The 18,799-nt window shown below is 43.8% G+C and overlaps 2 long non-coding RNA genes across 5 annotated transcripts; both read left to right on the forward strand.

Annotated features, from left to right (window-relative positions):
• The first annotated feature begins 915 nt into the window (after positions 1–915).
• On the forward strand, positions 916–6,174 carry LOC123354067. Of its 2 annotated transcripts, none has more exons than XR_006574613.1 (3): positions 916–1,037; positions 4,686–4,782; positions 6,076–6,174. It is a non-coding gene; the product is annotated as an uncharacterized LOC123354067 (long non-coding RNA). The 2 variants fall into 2 exon arrangements; XR_006574612.1 differs by having other exon boundaries at positions 1,025–1,141.
• Positions 6,172–18,457, forward strand: LOC123354066. Of its 3 annotated transcripts, none has more exons than XR_006574610.1 (3): positions 6,172–6,512; positions 16,014–16,172; positions 17,870–18,457. It is a non-coding gene; the product is annotated as an uncharacterized LOC123354066 (long non-coding RNA). The 3 variants fall into 3 exon arrangements; XR_006574609.1 differs by lacking the exon at positions 6,172–6,512 and adding an exon at positions 12,215–14,406; XR_006574611.1 differs by lacking the exon at positions 6,172–6,512 and adding an exon at positions 14,974–15,361.
• The last annotated feature ends 342 nt before the right edge of the window (positions 18,458–18,799 follow it).

The raw sequence follows: 18,799 nt of genomic DNA on the forward strand, positions 1-18,799 counted from the left end.
AATAAACCCTATGATCCCCCCCTATGGTTTACCTTGACCAGTTAAATAGGTTAAAACTGCCACAGCCTGAACAGATTTTCAGGGAGTGTCTAGACTGGAGTTACAGTGCAATAAATTAACTCACGGTAAAAATTCTAAGGGAGACATAGCTACTGCCTGTGTGTGCACATGTGAGGAGCTGAGCTAGAGTCAGCCATCAGTTAGGTGCCTATTCTGTTCCTATCTGACTAGCTGTGTTTGGCGAGGGCCCAATGGATGTGCCTCAAATATCACAGGGCAGAGAGCGCCCACGGGAGAGAGAAAAATGCCAAATTCTGACGGTGGGGGCCACGGCTGACCGTCTCCGCTGCATTGCCAGGGTGGCAACATCCAGGCAGCTGTGAGGCAGGTCAGAGCCCTATGTAGACAACAGAGGAGCCTGCTGTGAGAATAACGGTGGGAGCCAAGAGCAATGACAGAGAGCGACCTCCCTGAGCCCAAGCCCGGGGGTGGGTGGGGCAGCCTGGAAAGAAACAGCAGGCGGGAGAAGCTCACCAAACACTCCCTCCCCATGGCCTCCACATCCCAACAGGCCCCTCCCTCTCCCTCCTTAATATCCCCCTACCAATCCAGCCCCTCCAACACATCCCTTCCCTCCTGCTCCCCCACCCACATCCCTTCCTCCTCCCCCCCACCACCTCCTGCACATCCCTTTCCCCCCAAAAATCCCTCCCACCACCTCCTCCCCCCCACATCCCTTCCCTCCTCCTTCCCCCCCTCAAAATCCCCACCACCACCTCCTGCACATCCCTCCCCTCCTCCTTCCCCTCCCAACATCCCTCTCCCCACATCCCTCCCCTCCTGTGTTCCCCCCCCCCCCCGGCAGGTCAGGGACATTCTATCCCCCCCCCCGTCCCCCGGAGGTTCTAAACGGCCAGACCCGGCGCGCGGAGCTGGGGCGGGGCGGGCTCGGCGCTGTGACCAGGCTCAGCTACAGCTGCATCGCCAACGGCCGCACCGTGCTCGCCGAGCTCAGCCTGCGGGGGGGCTGCTTCCGGGTACAGGCCCCCCCCCCTCCCGCGGAAACAGCGCACCAGCCGCTTTGGGGGCCGCGCTGACCCGGGGCCTGGCCCCCGCGCGGCTGCTCTGCGGCTTGGCTTCTGTAAGGGAGCGATCACCCGGGCCCGGGGGGATTCATAATGGGGAGGGGGAAAGGCACCCCCCCACACACAATTTCTCTCTCACACACACACACAATCTCTCATACCCAGCGGGAGAACGCCCCCACCCCCAGAAACCTCCCCCCCCACACAAATCTCTCTCACACACAACAGACAAACCTCCCTCACACACATTTCTCTCACACACAGAGAAATCTCCCCCCCCCACACACACACAAATGACAAACCTCCCTCACATACATTTCTCTCACACACAGAGAAATCTCCCCCCACACACACACACAAATGACAAACCTCCCTCACACACATTTCTCAAACACACGGAGAAATCTCCACACACACACACACACAAATGACAAACCTCCCTCACACACATTTCTCTCACACACGGAGAAATCTCCCCCCACACACACACACACACAAATGACAAACCTCCCTCACATACATTTCTCTCACACACAGAGAAATCTCCCCCCCCACACACACACAAATGACAAACCTCCCTCACACACATTTCTCTCACACACGGAGAAATCTCCACCCACACACACACACAAATGACAAACCTCCCTCACACACATTTCTCTCACACACGGAGAAATCTCCCCCCCCCCCACACACACACAAATGACAAACCTCCCTCACATACATTTCTCTCACACACAGAGAAATCTCCCCCCACACACACACACAAATGACAAACCTCCCTCACACACATTTCTCTCACACACGGAGAAATCTCCACCCACACACACACACAAATGACAAACCTCCCTCACACACATTTCTCTCACACACGGAGAAATCTCCCCCCCCACACACACACACACAAATGACAAACCTCCCTCACACACATTTCTCTCACACACAGAGAAATCTCCCCCCCCACACACACACACAAATGACAAACCTCCCTCACACACATTTCTCTCACACACAGAGAAATCTCCCCCCCACACACACACACACACAAATGACAAACCTCCCTCACACACATTTCTCTCACACACAGAGAAATCTCACACGCACAAAGAAAACCCCTCACCCCCACACAAATTTCTCTCACTCACTCACACTGGGACACACACTAATCTCTCACCAGGAAACTCAAATGAAATGCTCAATTCTCAAACTACAGAGCGCTCAGGGATGTCCCTCCCAGTCCCAGGGAAGGCATTTCCCTCACCACTCCTCATCTTCTTACCTGGTTCCCGGCCATGATCACTATTTACAGACTACAGCACCAGTGCAACAGGCTTCGCCAGCACCTTGCAGGATCGTGCCATGTCTAGGACTTGGTGTTTGCTCTGCAAAGTGAAAATATTTGCCTGGCTTCCCTAGCTGCAGATAGTTCATGTCATCAGACTGGTATTATGTAAAGGCCCATTGCACCAGATCCAGAAGCAGAAGGGAATGTCAGAAAACTTGAAATTAAAAAAATATTACTTGTATCAGAGTTTAATGTTTGAGAGGGTACAAGCAATTGTTGCTTTATTCAAATAGCAGTGTTGCATCAGGCAGTTAACTAAGATATGGGTTGAGAGTTACAAATGCTCAGCAAGCACAATTAGGGCCAGATTTAAAAAAAAGAAAAATAAATCAGCACCCAGCAGCTTCCATTGGCACACTTTGAGTGTTGTGCTTTAAAAAAAAACAAACTGCCCCCTAAGTGTTATTTAAATGGTTAACGAAAACCAGAGCTAACATTACACATATAAGCCATTAATCAGGAGTAGAACAGTTTGAAAGAAAAATAACATTGCAGTGTTTCCTAGAAGTGCTGTTTTATTTGTGATCACCATGCAGCAATCACTTTTCAGCTTATTATTGTTATGACCTAACCAGTTACAGTTTATGGCACTGTAAAAAGAAGTGGATCTAAAAAAAGAACTTTCTGCTGCAAACTTCAGTTAGCTTGTATATTTCATTTACAAAGACAAAGTAAATAGGAATCACACTGCTAATTGTGCTGTCAGTTTGGGATCCCCAGTTCTCTCTTTTTTCCACTGTAGCCACTATGCTAGAAATGCCAGATCATATGAAATCTTGATTTTAGAATATCAAGCTGACTCCTCCCACATCCTAAAACATGATGCTTTAAAACACAAACATTGTTATTGGAGTCCAATTGTTTCATTCAGCAGTTCTGATAATATTCAGCAAATATACAAAAACATACACATACACACACCAATTTTATAAAGGTTTCTGCTATGTATTAGCTTGATGCCTTTGTGACTATATAGATATGGAGCTATAGCTATATCCATCCAGTTTTATAATATTCATTTTGGGGTAGTTTTGTGATATGTACAACCTCCTTATAGTAGGCACAAAGGCATCAAGCTTATATGCTGCAGAAACCTCTCCAAAACAACATTTTTTCTTTTTTTTATTGAAACAAATCTTTGTTTTGAAGCAAAAAACATGCTTAATTAAACTTCATTCATCTACAATACATTTTAAGTATAAACTCTCATTCAGAAATGTGCTTTTTCAACCTGCTGCTAAACATTGCGGATATTTATAAACATTATATTCATTTCTCCTAAACAAAAGACTAATTCTCAGTAGTTTAATTTTAGGATGCTGCTTCATCAGTGGTAAATTTAGTTCTTCATAAAGGCTTGAAAAAAACCACAGCTCACATTGGAAGGTAAAGCCTTGGTTGCAACTTGGGTTTTTTAAAACAGGTCAAATTCTTTGCTGTAGAACTGACTGCTGCAGAGTGAGGATTTTAGATAATAGAGGTTCAAGTCTAATCTTCCCACTTAAGTTTAAAAAAAAAGATTCTGGTCTCATTTCATGCAACTCATTTTATAATTACCCTAATGGAGTCATTACAAAGCCACATACACTTCATGTGATTAGCAGTCTCTGCTTAAGAGGGAGCTAGATGCAGGGCTGCCGGGAGGGGCCAAGTGGGGCAATTTGCTCCAGCCCTGGGCCCCGCAGGGGCCCCCACGAGAATATAGTATTCTATAGTATTGCAACTTTTTTTTATGGACGGGGCCCCCAAAATTGCTTTGCCCCAGGCCCCCTGGATCCTCTGGGCGGCCCTGGCTAGATGTGAAATGAGAGGTTTTGTAATCTGCAGGGAGATACACTGAGTGAGCTTCTTCGGCACCTACCTGTCCTATGCTGCCTTTAGCTGTATCTATTAGCTCTTCACTTTCCTCTGCACTAAATTTACACAAATCCACTTAAAATTTGGTTTTCTTTTATATGTAATTATTAAAACTCCATCTCAAGTGGGATATAAAGGAGTTTCTACTGTATGTAAAATACTAAGTCATCCAGAAGCACTTTTGTAATATTGTAGAGTTTATTCAAGTCTTAATGGTTTTGCTTTGGAACAGCGTATTGTTCACTGGTTTTATTGTTCAGTTCAGCGATGCTGACTGTAAATGTTTTATTACATTCCTTTTCTTTCACTGATTTTGATTCATTAGTTTATGACCCACGTGAACCAAGTTAGAAGTTTAAATAATAAATACCCACTCTATTAATATATCTTTTTCTAAGCTTTGTGTACCATGCTCTGCTAGTTAATGGAATTACGTACCTATGTGCTACAAACAACACCTTAGACAGCACAGGACCATTTGCCTTTCTTAAAGAGGTAAGAAAAATTTCTTTTCAGAATAAGTTGATGCAAGTTTAATCAAAGCCATTGACTTACTGATGTTTTGCAATGTTCCATTCTTGCCCTTTGGTCTACATTGATTAATTACATGCACTGTAAGATCAATGCATGTCAGCCTTCTTCAGCATTATAAAATGAAGTATTTAGGGTGAGCAGATGTCCCGATTGTATAGGGACAGTACCAGATTTGGGGTCTTTTTCTTATATAGGCTCCTATTACCCCCTGTCCCCATTTTTCACATTTGCTGTCTGGTCACCCTAGGAGTATTGCTTCATGTAATGCATTTGTTTAACATCCCTTCTCCTGTGCTTCAAAGGCCTTGCTTGTGTTATAGAAATACTATTAGGTGCAGTACCAACTTTAGGTTTAAAAGAGTCTCTTTTTCCTCTCGTGATACCATCATCACAGGAAATGCCTGTCCATGCCTTCTAACCAAAAAAGGGTATGGGTAATGCTGGTGTGCTAGGTGTAAAGGGAGATTTAGCCATATGGGACAGGAGAATTTTAATTACCACTATGGCAACACAAGAAATGTACCAGTGCATTTGTAACACTGAAAGGCACCCTAGCATGTATTCAGTTGGTCCTATGCACTGTATGTTGTATTTTGCCTTATTGAAATGTCACTGTTTTCAGCTTGCCAGCACTTACTGGCAGGCCTAGAATGAAAAGAAAGTAATGTTCTCGTCAAAAAAGTAAAGCTAATTTGGTCTGTTCTCCTACAATTACTGCTTTCCTATATGACCTTCAACTCTTTTTTCTCTCTCCTCTCCACCCTGCCATGCTATCTTCTGGTATGAAGGATAAGGACAAATTTCAGTCTGCTTTCCCGCTCCTTCTCATACCTATTTTATTGTGTTCTGTTTAGGTTTCTACACCTTGTCTGTCACCAGGGCATTACATGGCTACTCTTCCCTTACCTTCAGCTTTGTGTTTTTAAGTGCAGTAAATGGGTTCACCTTAGCAATGCATCCATATAAGTGACAGTTGTATAGCCTGTAAGGAGTACCAATTGTATTGTAGATACTAAATATTAGATGTTTTCTACAGACTGATGTCTTTAAGCTTCTGCAGAAATTTTGTGGCTACACACATCCATGCATTTGTGCAGCATAGTCAAAGAACATTAGGCAAGGTTGCATATATGGGTCATGTTGGCTGTTTACATTTTTAGGATATCATAACAGATATTAGCCTGAATTTAAGAAGTTAGTGTGACACATTTTATTTTAGCTATGTCAAGATAATTCCTTCATTCATTTCTCCAGATTTGCAAAGCTTTCATTGGTAGCCCCTTGATATCGCAAGTGACCTTTGCTCATCCTTTTGAATTCAACGCAGATTTTCAACAGGTGCTGGGTAGGTAATTCTCAAAATTTTAAAATCAAGTTTATGTCTATGGTTGCTACACAATGTTAGAGAAAGGACCTTTTGTAGTCTACCTTGGCAGAGCACATGCAAGGGAAAAAAGAAATTCACAAACATTTATTTAGGGATCTGATCTCTCAATAAAAGAATTATTGTCTTTCTTTGCCAGAACAGCAAGTTATTGTGCTTATATATATATATATATATTATTTCTTGTCTAGAAAATCTAGTTAATATTTAACTAGAACTTTAAACAGTCCTTTTCCCCTGCATCATCTGATCACACACACACATCTTACAAAGAGCAGATGAAGAGAGAGGGAGAGATGTGTGCATGGTAAGTATTTAAAATGTAACCTTTGATCTTTTAGGTGTGTTTTGAGTAAAACAGAATTACCCTATTGTTAGGTAAAAAGCAAGTCCTACTCACCTCTCCAGCACCCGAGTTTGTGCGGAGTTGGTATAGGGCTCAGAAATCTGTCAGAGACCAGACAACAATTCGTTGATCAACGGGCTCACACCATCCTTAGCTTAAGAGAAAAGCTTCGGAGTAAGTGTGGCAAGTTTATTAGGGGTGAGCATCAATGTTTATACACAGAAGTAAACAAAGTGATTAACAGATCATAATGGTCATGCATAATCAATGAAGATTCTACAGGATAAAACAGGTTAAAATGTAAATTAGAAAAGACAAAGGAGGAGATGGCTACTTGTTGGGAGGGGGAGGTGTCATGAGTAGTTCACAGGTCAGAACTTTGATTAAAAGTTTCAGATAGAGACATCAAGTCTGGATTAAGTTTAAACTCATAAAAAGTTCAGACTCAACATTCCTCCATTTGTAGCTTTGGGATAACTATTTACCAAACGCTACACCCCATTTTAAGGAGCCAAGGGCCGCTTGGCAATTTCAGCCTGGGCCAACTCGAAGAGAGTAAGGCCTTTGGCTGAAGTAGGAAAAGAATAAACTGACCCACATGAGTTTATGAGGGAGGGGACACACTGGATACAGCAACACAGTATTATAAGGATTACTATGGCCCCAACAATACCCACCAAGAGGTTTTAATCCACCCAAATCCAGGCAGCCAATTCCATAAGGCTCCCCACCAATCATAAGGTGGCTGGCCAGAGGAGTAGTTCTTAGCCATTTCCCTTAGATGTTTGGTACGTTGAAAAGTGTCAGGGTAGGTGTCATTTACAAAAACACAGCATTCTTCATAAGCAGAAAATAAACTAAAGAGGCATAATAAAAAACATACAGTTGTCAGAATAAAAGGTCCTCTTATTTTTTTCGAGTCAATTTAAGTCTGATGTCTGAAAGAGGTAAGCTGGTCCACTGGTCAGAGGCAGTGTCCTCAGTGGTGGCAAGGGCTGCTGGTCCGTCACTGTGGTCCACTACGGCTGGCTTGACGTGGGAGTGGTGGATCCAGGATTTGCGTCCTTCCAGGAACACTGCAGTCTGGGTTGTTAAAAGAACCTGGTGGGGTCCAGTAAACCTCGGCTGGAGGGCGTCGGCACGAACAAACTTTTTGGCCCAGACGAAGTCCCCTGGTTGGAACGGGTGGATCTGTTCTTCCAGCGGCACGGTCTGGGAAAACTGCGAGGCTTTCCAAAGGGTACGGAGGCGAGCCTGTAGGGAGAGAAACTGGCACGCGGTCATATGATCCCCTCCCAATAGTGAAACATCAGCACGTGGTAGCGCCCCGCCTTTGAAAGGGGGGTGTCCATAGAGCAGTTCAAAGGGGGATAATCCCAATACACGGGTTGGGCGAGTACGAAGGTGAAACAGGACCAAGGGAAGTACCTGAGGCCACTTTAACCCTGTTTCCTGACAGTATTTAGCCAATGTAAGCTTAAGCTCCCTATTCATACGTTCAACTTTCCCGCTAGACTGGGGGTGGTAGGGTGTATGAAAGGAGTGTGAAATGCCCAGTCCTTGTTCTAAACGGCCAAGGACATTACCAGTAAAGTGGGGTCCGCGATCTGAATCAAGTATGAGAGGGATGCCAAAACGGGGTACAATGTCTTTAAGGAGGATCTTCGCCACTGTGGCAGCAGTACAATTAGCAGTAGGAAAAGTTTCGACCCATGAAGTCAGAGGGCAAACCAAAACAAGGAGGTGCTTTTTCCCAAAAGCCTTTGGCATATCTGCAAAGTTAATTTGAAGATGTTGAAATGGAACAGCAGGCGGCGGTCTTCCACCCTTAATTTTGTTAAGAGGCGGAGCAGGTCCATTTCGCTGACATGTGCTGCATGCTTTCACTATTGACAGGCAGTAGGGTTGAATGCCTGGAGCATACCAAAAGCGAGCGATGGTGTTCACAAGGGCGTGCGTGCCGTAGTGACCCCCCTTATCATGGTGCCAGCGAACTGCCACGGGGTATGTGGAGCGAGGGAGGCAGGCTCGGCCATCCGGCATAAGCCAGGTCCCTTTGACCAGAGTGGCTCCGAGGCTTTCCCATGACTGTAGTTCAGCAGCGGGTACCAGTACAGGGTAAAAGCATACTTGCTATCAGTAAAAATGGTAACGGTCTTACCAGCGGCCAACTGGCAAGCTCAGGCCAGGGCATAGAGTTCGGCGGCTTGGGCTCCCCAGTTGCCTGGCAGTGAGGCGGCCTCTTGAATGTCCCATTCAGAGGTGACTGCATAACCATTAACATAGAAGGAGCTTCCGTCCGAGAAGAGGATGCAATCAGGGTTGTCCAGTGGCACGTCAAACAGCTTGTTCTTTATCTGTAAGATGCTATGAACTACTTCCACACAGTTGTGCTGATCCTGGAGGACTGGCAGGTCAGAAAGCAAGGTAGCTGGATTAAGGGACCCACATCTTTCAAAAATTAGGTTAGTGTCTTCTAGGAGTTCGGCCTCTAGCTGCTGCTGACGATGGGCCGAAAAGACTTGGGTCGTGCCCCTACGCAGAAGGGCTGACAAGGCATGAGAGGTCCAGACCGTGGTAAAATGACCCAGGGTCAGGCTCTTTGCCTTTGTGATCAGCAGGGCAGCTGCTGCCAGAGTCCGGGTGCAGGATGGGGTTCCCTGAGCGACAGGGTCGATCTGCTGGGAGTAAAAAGCAAGCGGAAAATGGTGGGGCCAGCTCAGCTGGGTAAGGACGCCACTAGCAATTCCGCCCCTCTCGTGGACAAAAAGGTGAAAGGGTTTGCTGTAATTGGGGGGGTGGAGAGACATGGAGGAGGCCACACTGTCCTTGAGTAACTGAAAGGCTTGAATCGTGTCTGGGGACCACTGCAAAGGGTCAGGAGCAAGGTTAGCAGTGAGTCGGTGGAGCGGTTTGCTCAACTCCCCGCAGGACGGCAACCAAGGGCGACAGAAGCCAATTAATCCTAAGAAACCTTGAAGTTGTTTCTTGGTGTTTGGCAGAGGGCAGTTTTGGATAGTCTTTATGCGGACTGGGTTCATTTGTCTCCCCTCTGGGGTTAACAGGAAGCCCAGATATCGGACCTTCTGTGAGACCCACTGAATCTTGTTAGGGTCTACCTTGTGGCCTCTGGTGTGTAGGTATAATAAAAGTGCCTTACCATCGATGCGGAGGGCGGCTTCTTCGCGGTTACCTAGTAGGATGTCATCTACGTATAGGACTAACGTGGATCCCTGCGGACTGGTGAAGCCTTCCAAGTCGTGGCGGAGGCATTGGCTGAAAATTGTGGGGCTGTCTCTGTAGCCTTGAGGAAGTCGTTGCCAGACATAACTTTGTCCCTCCCAGGTGAAACCAAAGAGATATTGAGAGTCTGGGTGCACAGGAATGCTGAAAAAGGCTGATTTTAAGTCAATAACAGTGAACCACTCAGCATCCCAGGGGATTTGGCTGATGATAGTAGCTGGATCAGGAACTACTGCATGAAGAGGGACCACATACTGATTAATAACCCGTAGATCCTGTACAAAGCGCCAACGAATAGGGTCTCCGTCCTTTTTAGGAGGCTTTTTGACAGGCAGTATAGGGGTATTACAGGGAGTGCTCTGAGGGCGGACTAGCTTTTGTGCAATGAATCCCTCGACAATGGGGCGGATGCCCTCCCGGGCTTCCAGCGACAGGGGGTATTGGGGAACTGACGGGGGGGCTAAGGAGGGCTTCACTTGAATCCTTACTGGCTCTGCCGAAAGGAGCAGGCCAACATCAGTGTCAGAAATTCCCCAGAGGGTTGAAGGCAAGTCAGTGAGGTCAGGGGAGAGGGGGGGGGGGGGGGTTTCCCAATTACCCTGAGTTAGGGCCGAATCTCCTAACACTGTCATCAATAATCCTACCCCTTCAGGAGTGCAGGTTAAAGTAGCCTCAAGCTTACAGAGTAAATCCCGGCCCATCAAAGGGATCGGACAAGCTGGGGAAAAAAGAAAACGGTGAGAAAAACATTTATCAGCATAAATAACATTTAGAGGCAAAGTGAGTCCCAGAGACTGTGGGTTGCCTTCCACCCCAGTTGCAGTTTTAACCTCAGAGGATAGCCAGGGAGAGGGGGCATGATTTAAAAGAGAGAAAGTAGCTCCAGTATCAATGAGGAAACAGACAGGCAGTCCCTGGACTGAAAGGGTTAGATGAGGCTCTTTGCTGGGAGGGGAGAAAGTGAGGAAAGAGCCGGCTAAAGACATTAAGGAAATAAGACCATCACATTGTTTGCCTTCGCCCCCGGGGTACCGTCATTGAGAAGGCTGAGTTTGCTGCAGCTGCTGCTGTTGCCCGTAGTTGATCCAGGCCTGAGGAACGGGCTGGGCTGGTGGTGCAGGGGTGTATTTGTCCCTGGTGTAAGTATCTGCGGATGCGACCGGACCCTCTGGGCGTCCCCAGGGGCATTCACGTTTAAAGTGACCGGGCTGTCCGCACTGAAAACAATTTCCTGATGGCTGGGGTTGCCAGGACCCTCTTCCCCGAGCACCCTGAAATTCCCTGCCACGGCCACGGCTTCTGCCTCGAATACCACCGCGAAAAGCTAAAGCCATCAACTTATATTCTTCCTTTTTCTCTTTCTTTTTACTACTTTCCCTTTCTTTCTCCCATGCAAAACTCCTTCCGAGGTGTGCCCCTCCAATTCCTCCTTATCCCTCTGCAGAGATTCCAATTTGGAGTCCTGCAGATTCCCCTCTGCGCTCTGGAGAGAGTCCCCTTGCGGAGGAATAGGGGCAGGTGCAGTGGGGACCAACTGACGAGTTAAAACACGCCGTGGTTTACACCCTTCATCGAAATAACATGGAGGGGGTTCACTCTCGGGAGAATACCTGACTGCCATAATTTTTAAAGATTTCCACAGCTCTGCTGCTGTGTCCCAATAAAACCAGTAACATAACTGTCCCGGATGGTCTTTTTCGATCTGGCTCCTTACTCCTCTTAAGGCAGCCTGTTCGAAAGAGCCATACGAAGGCCACCTCATCTCCGGGTCGGCCAATACCGCGGTATACCCAGTCCAATTCCTTACACACAGTGTGCACAACTTCCTCCTAAACATTCCTGTCTGTACTGGGAGTTTCCCTTCATTCCATAACTTATTTACAATCCCCAGCAGACTCTCAAGAGGCACGCTAGTCCCTTGACCCATGGTGTCTGACAGGAGCCCTCCAACTGGCGTTTATCCTGCTGTCTAGTACACGACCCCTCAATATTGAATTGGCTGGGAGAAATCTCCCGTGGCGCCTGCCAATTCGTATATGAGTGGTCTGACCACTGGACAGAGGCACCGCACCAGAAGGAATCCCGGACGAGCCCCCAAATTGTTAGGTAAAAAGCAAGTCCTACTCACCTCTCCAGCACCCAAGTTTGTGCAGAGTTGGTATAGGGCTCAGAAATCTGTCAGAGACCAGACAACAATTCGTTGATCAACGGGCTCACACCATCCTTAGCTTAAGAGAAAAGCTTCGGAGTAAGTGTGGCAAGTTTATTAGGGGTGAGCATCAATGTTTATACACAGAAGTAAACAAAGTGATTAACAGATCATAATGGTCATGCATAATCAATGAAGATTCTACAGGATAAAACAGGTTAAAATGTAAATTAGAAAAGACAAAGGAGGAGATGGCTACTTGTTGGGAGGGGGAGGTGTCATGAGTAGTTCACAGGTCAGAACTTTGATTAAAAGTTTCAGATAGAGACATCAAGTCTGGATTAAGTTTAAACTCATAAAAAGTTCAGACTCAACACTATGATCAATGTAATAAAAAGTTATTGGGACAAGAAACTATTAAAAGGTTTTTAAATCAGCATTGCACTGCAGTCAAGAGGGGTGGGGGTTGATCAGTAACACCTTAGTGAAAGAATCACTAATCTCACTAATCACTAATCTCAACTGAGAATCTGTTATTACTTTCAAGGGAGATTAATTGTACCTAGCATGCTTAGAAATAGATTCCCTCCTACTGTATTGTTCAGGTAGCATTTTGGAAATTGCGCTTCTGCCCCCAAGAAACTCCTATTCATTTGTTAGAGTTTTCTAAATATAGAGAGAGTTTATCGAGTACTGTACAGTTCCTAAATGTACTTGATGAAATGATTTTGTTAGTACCTGTATGCATGAAGATACAGTGTGGAGTTTATACTGTTGTTACAAAGTCTCATATTTTATTCTGTGTCAAATTGATCAAATTTTCAACATTGTGGACCAGCTTGTCATCTCTGCAGGTAAAAACTAGAAGAGGACTTTAAATTCCTCAGAATTTCCTCATTAGCATTCCATTACTTGGGGGGCCTTTCAAACCTATGGATTCCCCATGTTCTTTACAGAGGTCCTTAAGATTTGTGCATTGCTTCTTGGCCTTAGCCCCTAGATTCATGGCAGCAAGGCTTCCTACCTGCCTCCATTTCCAAAAGCACTTTGAAATCCTCAGTTAGACTGCACTGTAAGTGTAATATATAAATGGGGATGGGGCGCTACACATGACAGTGATGAGATCAGCATTAGTTTACACAAAGTTGGGGGAAGAAATGTTATAGATGGTATCTTAACCACCTCATAACCTTCCCATAAGCCCATTGAGTGATTTCCACACAGATAGAGGAGAAAGGGCTTTCCATCCCCTCTTCCATATGCAACATGCACTGGACCTAGGTCCCCTCCATTCTAGGAAGCAGACAGGACAATCTAGCCCATTATTTTCATCATTCAAAAACCCTGCTGATTAACAACAGGATTTACATTTTTTTATTCAAAACTAATACTGCATGCAAGCATGCAGAATAGGCTGACATTCTGAGAACTTTGGCATGCAAATATAGGTTGGTATGAAGTAGGGAACACGTTAGTTTTAATGCCATCACAACTTATATTGCCATCTATCAGTATGTTTATTGCATTACTGGAAAAATCATTGGGAGCCCTCTAGTGGTCAAAGTTATAGTGTCACAATCCTGCAGTTATGCACATGCCTAACTTTAAAAGCATCAGTAGCCCTGTTGATTTAAATACAACTTCTCACATGCATAAAGTGAAGCACATGCCCAAGGTCCCAATCCTGCAATTAATGCTATGCAATCAAACTCCTTCTCCTCCACAGATTCCCTAGGAAATCAGTGGGGGGCTCCACTAGGGTTGCCAGTTTTGGTGCCACATATTCCTGGAGGTTTCATTTTAATTAATCTTTAATTCCTGGAGACTCCAGGACAATCCTGGAGGGTTGGCAACCTTTGGCTCTGCACAAGTACAGGGATCTACCCATAAAGAATGTTTTGCAGGCTTTGGGCCTAAATTTCCATACTGCTTAGAATAGCTATCAAGCCAGAGACAAAAAAACAAATGGTAGAAATCAAAAGCCTTCACGCTGTTCTTAATGATCATTCAAATATCACCCCAAAAGAGAAAGCAACCATTTTATGCATGGAATATTTTGAATCCAGAGGATCTCTCTCTCTGAACTGCGAAGAGGCCCATTCTAAAATGTGTTGGATGAAAAAAGCTAAATCTTGTAGTACAGTCACATTAATGGCTTACTTCTTCCATGTGATTAAAATTAAATTACCGTAATATAGGAATCAAACTAACATCCATTAAATATCAGTTAGAATATATGGCTTCTCAAATGTCTCCTCTAAAAACAAGACAGGGTGGCTCCCTGCCTGAACACTGCTCTCTAGCAGAATGTTCACTACTACAAGCTTTTCTTACAGAAATGAACTGGTACACAAAATCCTCCTACCTTACTGCAGAAAGAAACAAAAAATCCTATTCTTTCAGCAAGGCCTGGAGAAACAACCAAGCTCTGTGGTCAGGGTGTGGTAGATTCTGGAATTCTGGGTAAGCCTTCCCTCAGGGGCAAGGGTTTGTTGACACTTTATTTTGTAAAGGGGGCGGGGTGGCTAAAATAGAACTAAAAGTAATGCTTTGCCAAACATGTATTTATTTGAGCCTCCTTATTCTCTGGAGAAGAGGGAAGGTATTAAAGGTTTAGGGTTGGAAAACACTGATGTCTTATTTCTTTGGGGCAAGTAGTAGATGTAAAGGGTAACATAGGGAGTGCAGAAATTGTCAGAAGATTCCATTTTTGCTTTACCTTTGATCAAAAGGAAATTATGTAGCTGCAATTGTTGTTCTTGGAAAGTAGCAAATAATTCCTGCTCCTCCCCTCAACTTCCCTATAGTGGTGGGGTCATGATGGGTCTTTGTTACTTTATATTTTTTTAAACAATGTCCAATGGCTGAGTCAGTTACTGGCAAGGATTAATGGCCAGTAAGTAGGGGTATGCCAGCTGCTGGTGCGGTGCTTTAACAGTTCAGCATTTGGAGCTGCTAAAATTCTGCAAGTAGTCATGTATATAAAGCTTGGAGCCCTGCGTGGGGATCTTTTGGAACTACTATATTCCAGTTACAGGGAAATTACTTTCTTGGTGTAAAGATGATGTGTGTATTATCTAAAAAGGTGTTAATCATTTACTTACTCTCTTAATAAGGGCTATTATTCATCTAGCCTGGTGTGAATAGAAAACAAAAGTCAGCAGTATATCAATATCTGATTGAGGACTATGTTATTCCATTTGCTGGGGGTGGAGGAATATCACATAAAAGCAATAGCAAAAGGAAGCCCTAGTGGATTTCATAGAGTGGGGGTGTTTTGTTAAATCACTGACCCCCGGGCTTCTGCAATCCAGGAGGATTCAGATATACTAGACATTTTTTTAACTAGTAAGAAAACTTACAGTGCAGAGAAGACTGAAGAGTTTTCTGAAAGTTTTACCAGCCCCTCTTCTTGAAAGTGACCTGCACAGGATATTTAAACACTGTGGTTGTCTCTTTTTTTTCCCCTTTCTTCTGACAAATAAAAAGGATCTGAAGGCTCTTTTATTGTTATTAATTATAAAGGGGGGGCATGGAATGTTGTTCTGCTTGTTTTTTACTCTTAAAAGCATCAGGAATGTCACCTCTAGTCTTGCTAGAAGATATAGAGGAGGTATATTGTGAACTTAATACCTTGAATCAAAGGGGTTTGCCAGTTGAACATTTAAGATATTTCCCTGGTTGAGCTGCCGTCCCCCTCCCCCCTCCCCATCAATAACTTACAAAAGAAAGTTTGGGGGAGTTCTGTATCATAAAAAAGCAAAAATGGACATGAGCACAGTATCTTTTTTTTTTCCCATGGCAGGAAGCCTGTAAGCAATTGGATAATTGTATAAGGGGACAAGTGAGGGTGTAATTGACTAGATTTGGAAGCTCCACCCTAATTCAGTTTTTCAAAACTGTAGGGTAAATCTTCACAAGTACTGTTAATTGGAGTTATATGGCTAACAGCCTGCTCAGAGAGTAGTGCTCCAAAACTGAAGATTGTATTTTGTGTTTCCAACTGTTTTAATTACTGAAAGTTGGTAAAGTAGCATCTGTAACAAAAACCCTTACTTTCTTCTGTGCAGATGGAGTACAATAGGAGGTCAGATGACATTACAGTTTCTACCCTGCAAATTCAAGCTGATGATGTCAAAAATGTTATGTTGCAAAATGTTAATAAGGTTTTGCAAAGAGAAGAAAAGCTGAGTGACCTTAGTGACAGAGCAGAAGCTCTCCGATTGGCGGTAAATTTCATGACTTCTCATTCAACTTATGTATTTAGGTGACTCCTTTATTTCTCTGCATTTGTTATACAACTTCACAGTAGTCTTTGTATTAGAATAATTGTGTGGCATTTTCAAAAGTGCCTAAGCACTTGTGGAACTTTTGAAAATTCCACTTATTGTTCCTAAGCCCAGAGTCTGATCTCAGAGGTATTGATGTATCATTCTAATATCCATACCTGTGGGAAGATTTAGCCATTAGCACTAGATCAGAGCCACAAAGGAAACTTAGACTCAGCATACCAAGTAGCTGATAAGGCTACCTATAGAAGGCATGGGGAGAGTTAGGCACCTCTGAATGGAATTCATGCAAGCCAGCACAGCACTGGTCCCTGAGCAGGGAGCCAACTAAAGGAAGAAACAGGAAATGCTGAGGAGAGAGGTGGGGCTTCTGAGCATATTAGTAGATTGGACCCAGCAGGTGGATAGGTGGGGCAAGCCTAGTTTGAGGATCATGCTAATGCTTAGGCAGGTTTGTGAATGCACAGTGGTAGAAATGTAGGTGCTTCTCAGCTTAGTCAGCAGCTGAAAAGGGCTCTTAAGTATCTAAATTTTGGACTTAGATGCCTAAATCCCTCTAGCCCTTAGTAACTATAGACCCAATCCTGCAACTGGATCAATGCAGGTGGACCCCTGTGCCACACAGAACAGAGGGCCACCTGCAGGAACTGGGCTTCACCAAAAATTGATCTCTACTGCTAATGGAGGAACTATAGAGGGGAAAGAACATGTTACAAATATCAACTACACTGATGCATCTTTATATGAGTAGAGTGGTTACACTAAAGTATTAGCATGCAATTGCTTGAAACAACTACTGCATCTTCGAGTCAGGTTGAATATGTACAACTAAATAGTTAGGGGTTTAAAAACTCTAATATGTAAATACTGTCTAAAATAGGCCCACATAGGAAGATGGAAAATTTAGAAGCCAAGAGCAAATTAGAGAACAACATAAGAGCTTAACAGAACTGCTTGCTGTAGGAGCTTCTGAAGTGCTGTAGGATTCTACCCCTAAAATCCTCTAGTAGATTATCAAGTGTTCCAGGGCTTGGCTGTTAACCATTTATAAACACCACTATCACATTGGCTAGCCATGGTCTGAGGCTAGGAACCTGTTTCTATCAGCATCTACAACTGTCATTTCTAAATTAAACCTTTTTATTGATGCTGCACCAGACCAGAGTTATTGGGAGAGGAAACAGAACCCCCGCCAAGCTTTGCCTCAAACCTTGATTTTGATTTTTATTTGATTACCCATTCTCTCCCTACCTGATCTCTAGCACTGATAAGTAGAAGGAGGGAGGGGATTGTAAAAGAGTAAAGTGAATACTAACCATGCTGTCATGTTAAAAATAGTATATAGCAGATAAGATTCATATCTAAAAAGCATGAACTCAATTGAATTAACAGTTTATATCCATTCATATTGTAAGCAATGTAAATATACTGGTAGGCCTACTACTTTTTCACCACCACCAAGAGTCTTCCTGGGATGAAACTCCACAGTTCATAAAATAGCATTTACTTTACATCATAAGTATAAATTATCTTCTACATTCTTGAAGACATTTAACATGCAGTTTAATCTTGTGTGATGATGCTCAACAAGTCCAGTTCCTGAAACATGAACTTCATATTTGTCATTTTGTTTCCAGGCTCAGTGTTTCCAAAAAAACACCGCAAGGATTTCCAGGAAGAAGTGGTGGAAAAATGCCAAAATGATGATAATTATTGGAGTCCTTCTACTTATTATTTTAATATTTATCATTCTCCTAGCTACAGGTGTTATTCCAACATAAACTTTTGATTTTTTTTTTGCCAAGCACAAAAATTTTATAAATTGTATTTAAAAATTATTTTAGAGGACAAATATTTACATTGTCATTTTGTATATTGTTCAAGAACTACTGAACCATTAACACCTGGTTGCTTGCATGTAATCTACTACAGTATTTTCTCCACTCTTGATGTAGTGAAACAGATGCAGAGAAGTTAAGTGATGTTTAAACCACCGGCTGTAATAACGGATTGCTTACCTATCTCACATGCATACATGAGTAACTGAGAATTTTGAACGTATAAGTGTCATAACTCTTCCCTAGCTATATTTTCCAGCGCTAAAGGAACATGCATATTAAAAAAAGGAATTGCAGTAACTGTTTTTCTTCCCCTGTCCCCACTTACTGTCTAGCACCCGAAGTGAAGAGTTGAAAATAAAGGTCATGTATATGGTTCTCTTCTTACTTAAACTACAGTCCTTAATGCATGCAAAATATAGAGGGTGTGACAAGTGAGTCTTCATTGTTCAGCTGGGGAAATAACAGTCACATGTCAAGTCAATGTCAGAAGCAGGACTGGAACTCACAGCTCCTTAATCCTAATCCACGATCTTGGCCTCTGTGCAAATCATGTTAACCTCATCAGGTCTTGGATTTTTTGCCTCGCTCATTGAAATGTAGTTTATGAAACTGAAGGTGACTAATCTAAACTTTGGAGGAACTGAAGTCCTGCACAACAAAGTAGAAAAATGTCACATGATCTTTTGATTGCCTCTTGCCCTACTACAGCTCTATTTCATTTACCTG

This window comes from Mauremys mutica, chromosome 20 (assembly GCF_020497125.1).
Source record: "Mauremys mutica isolate MM-2020 ecotype Southern chromosome 20, ASM2049712v1, whole genome shotgun sequence".
NCBI lineage: Eukaryota > Metazoa > Chordata > Testudines > Geoemydidae > Mauremys > Mauremys mutica.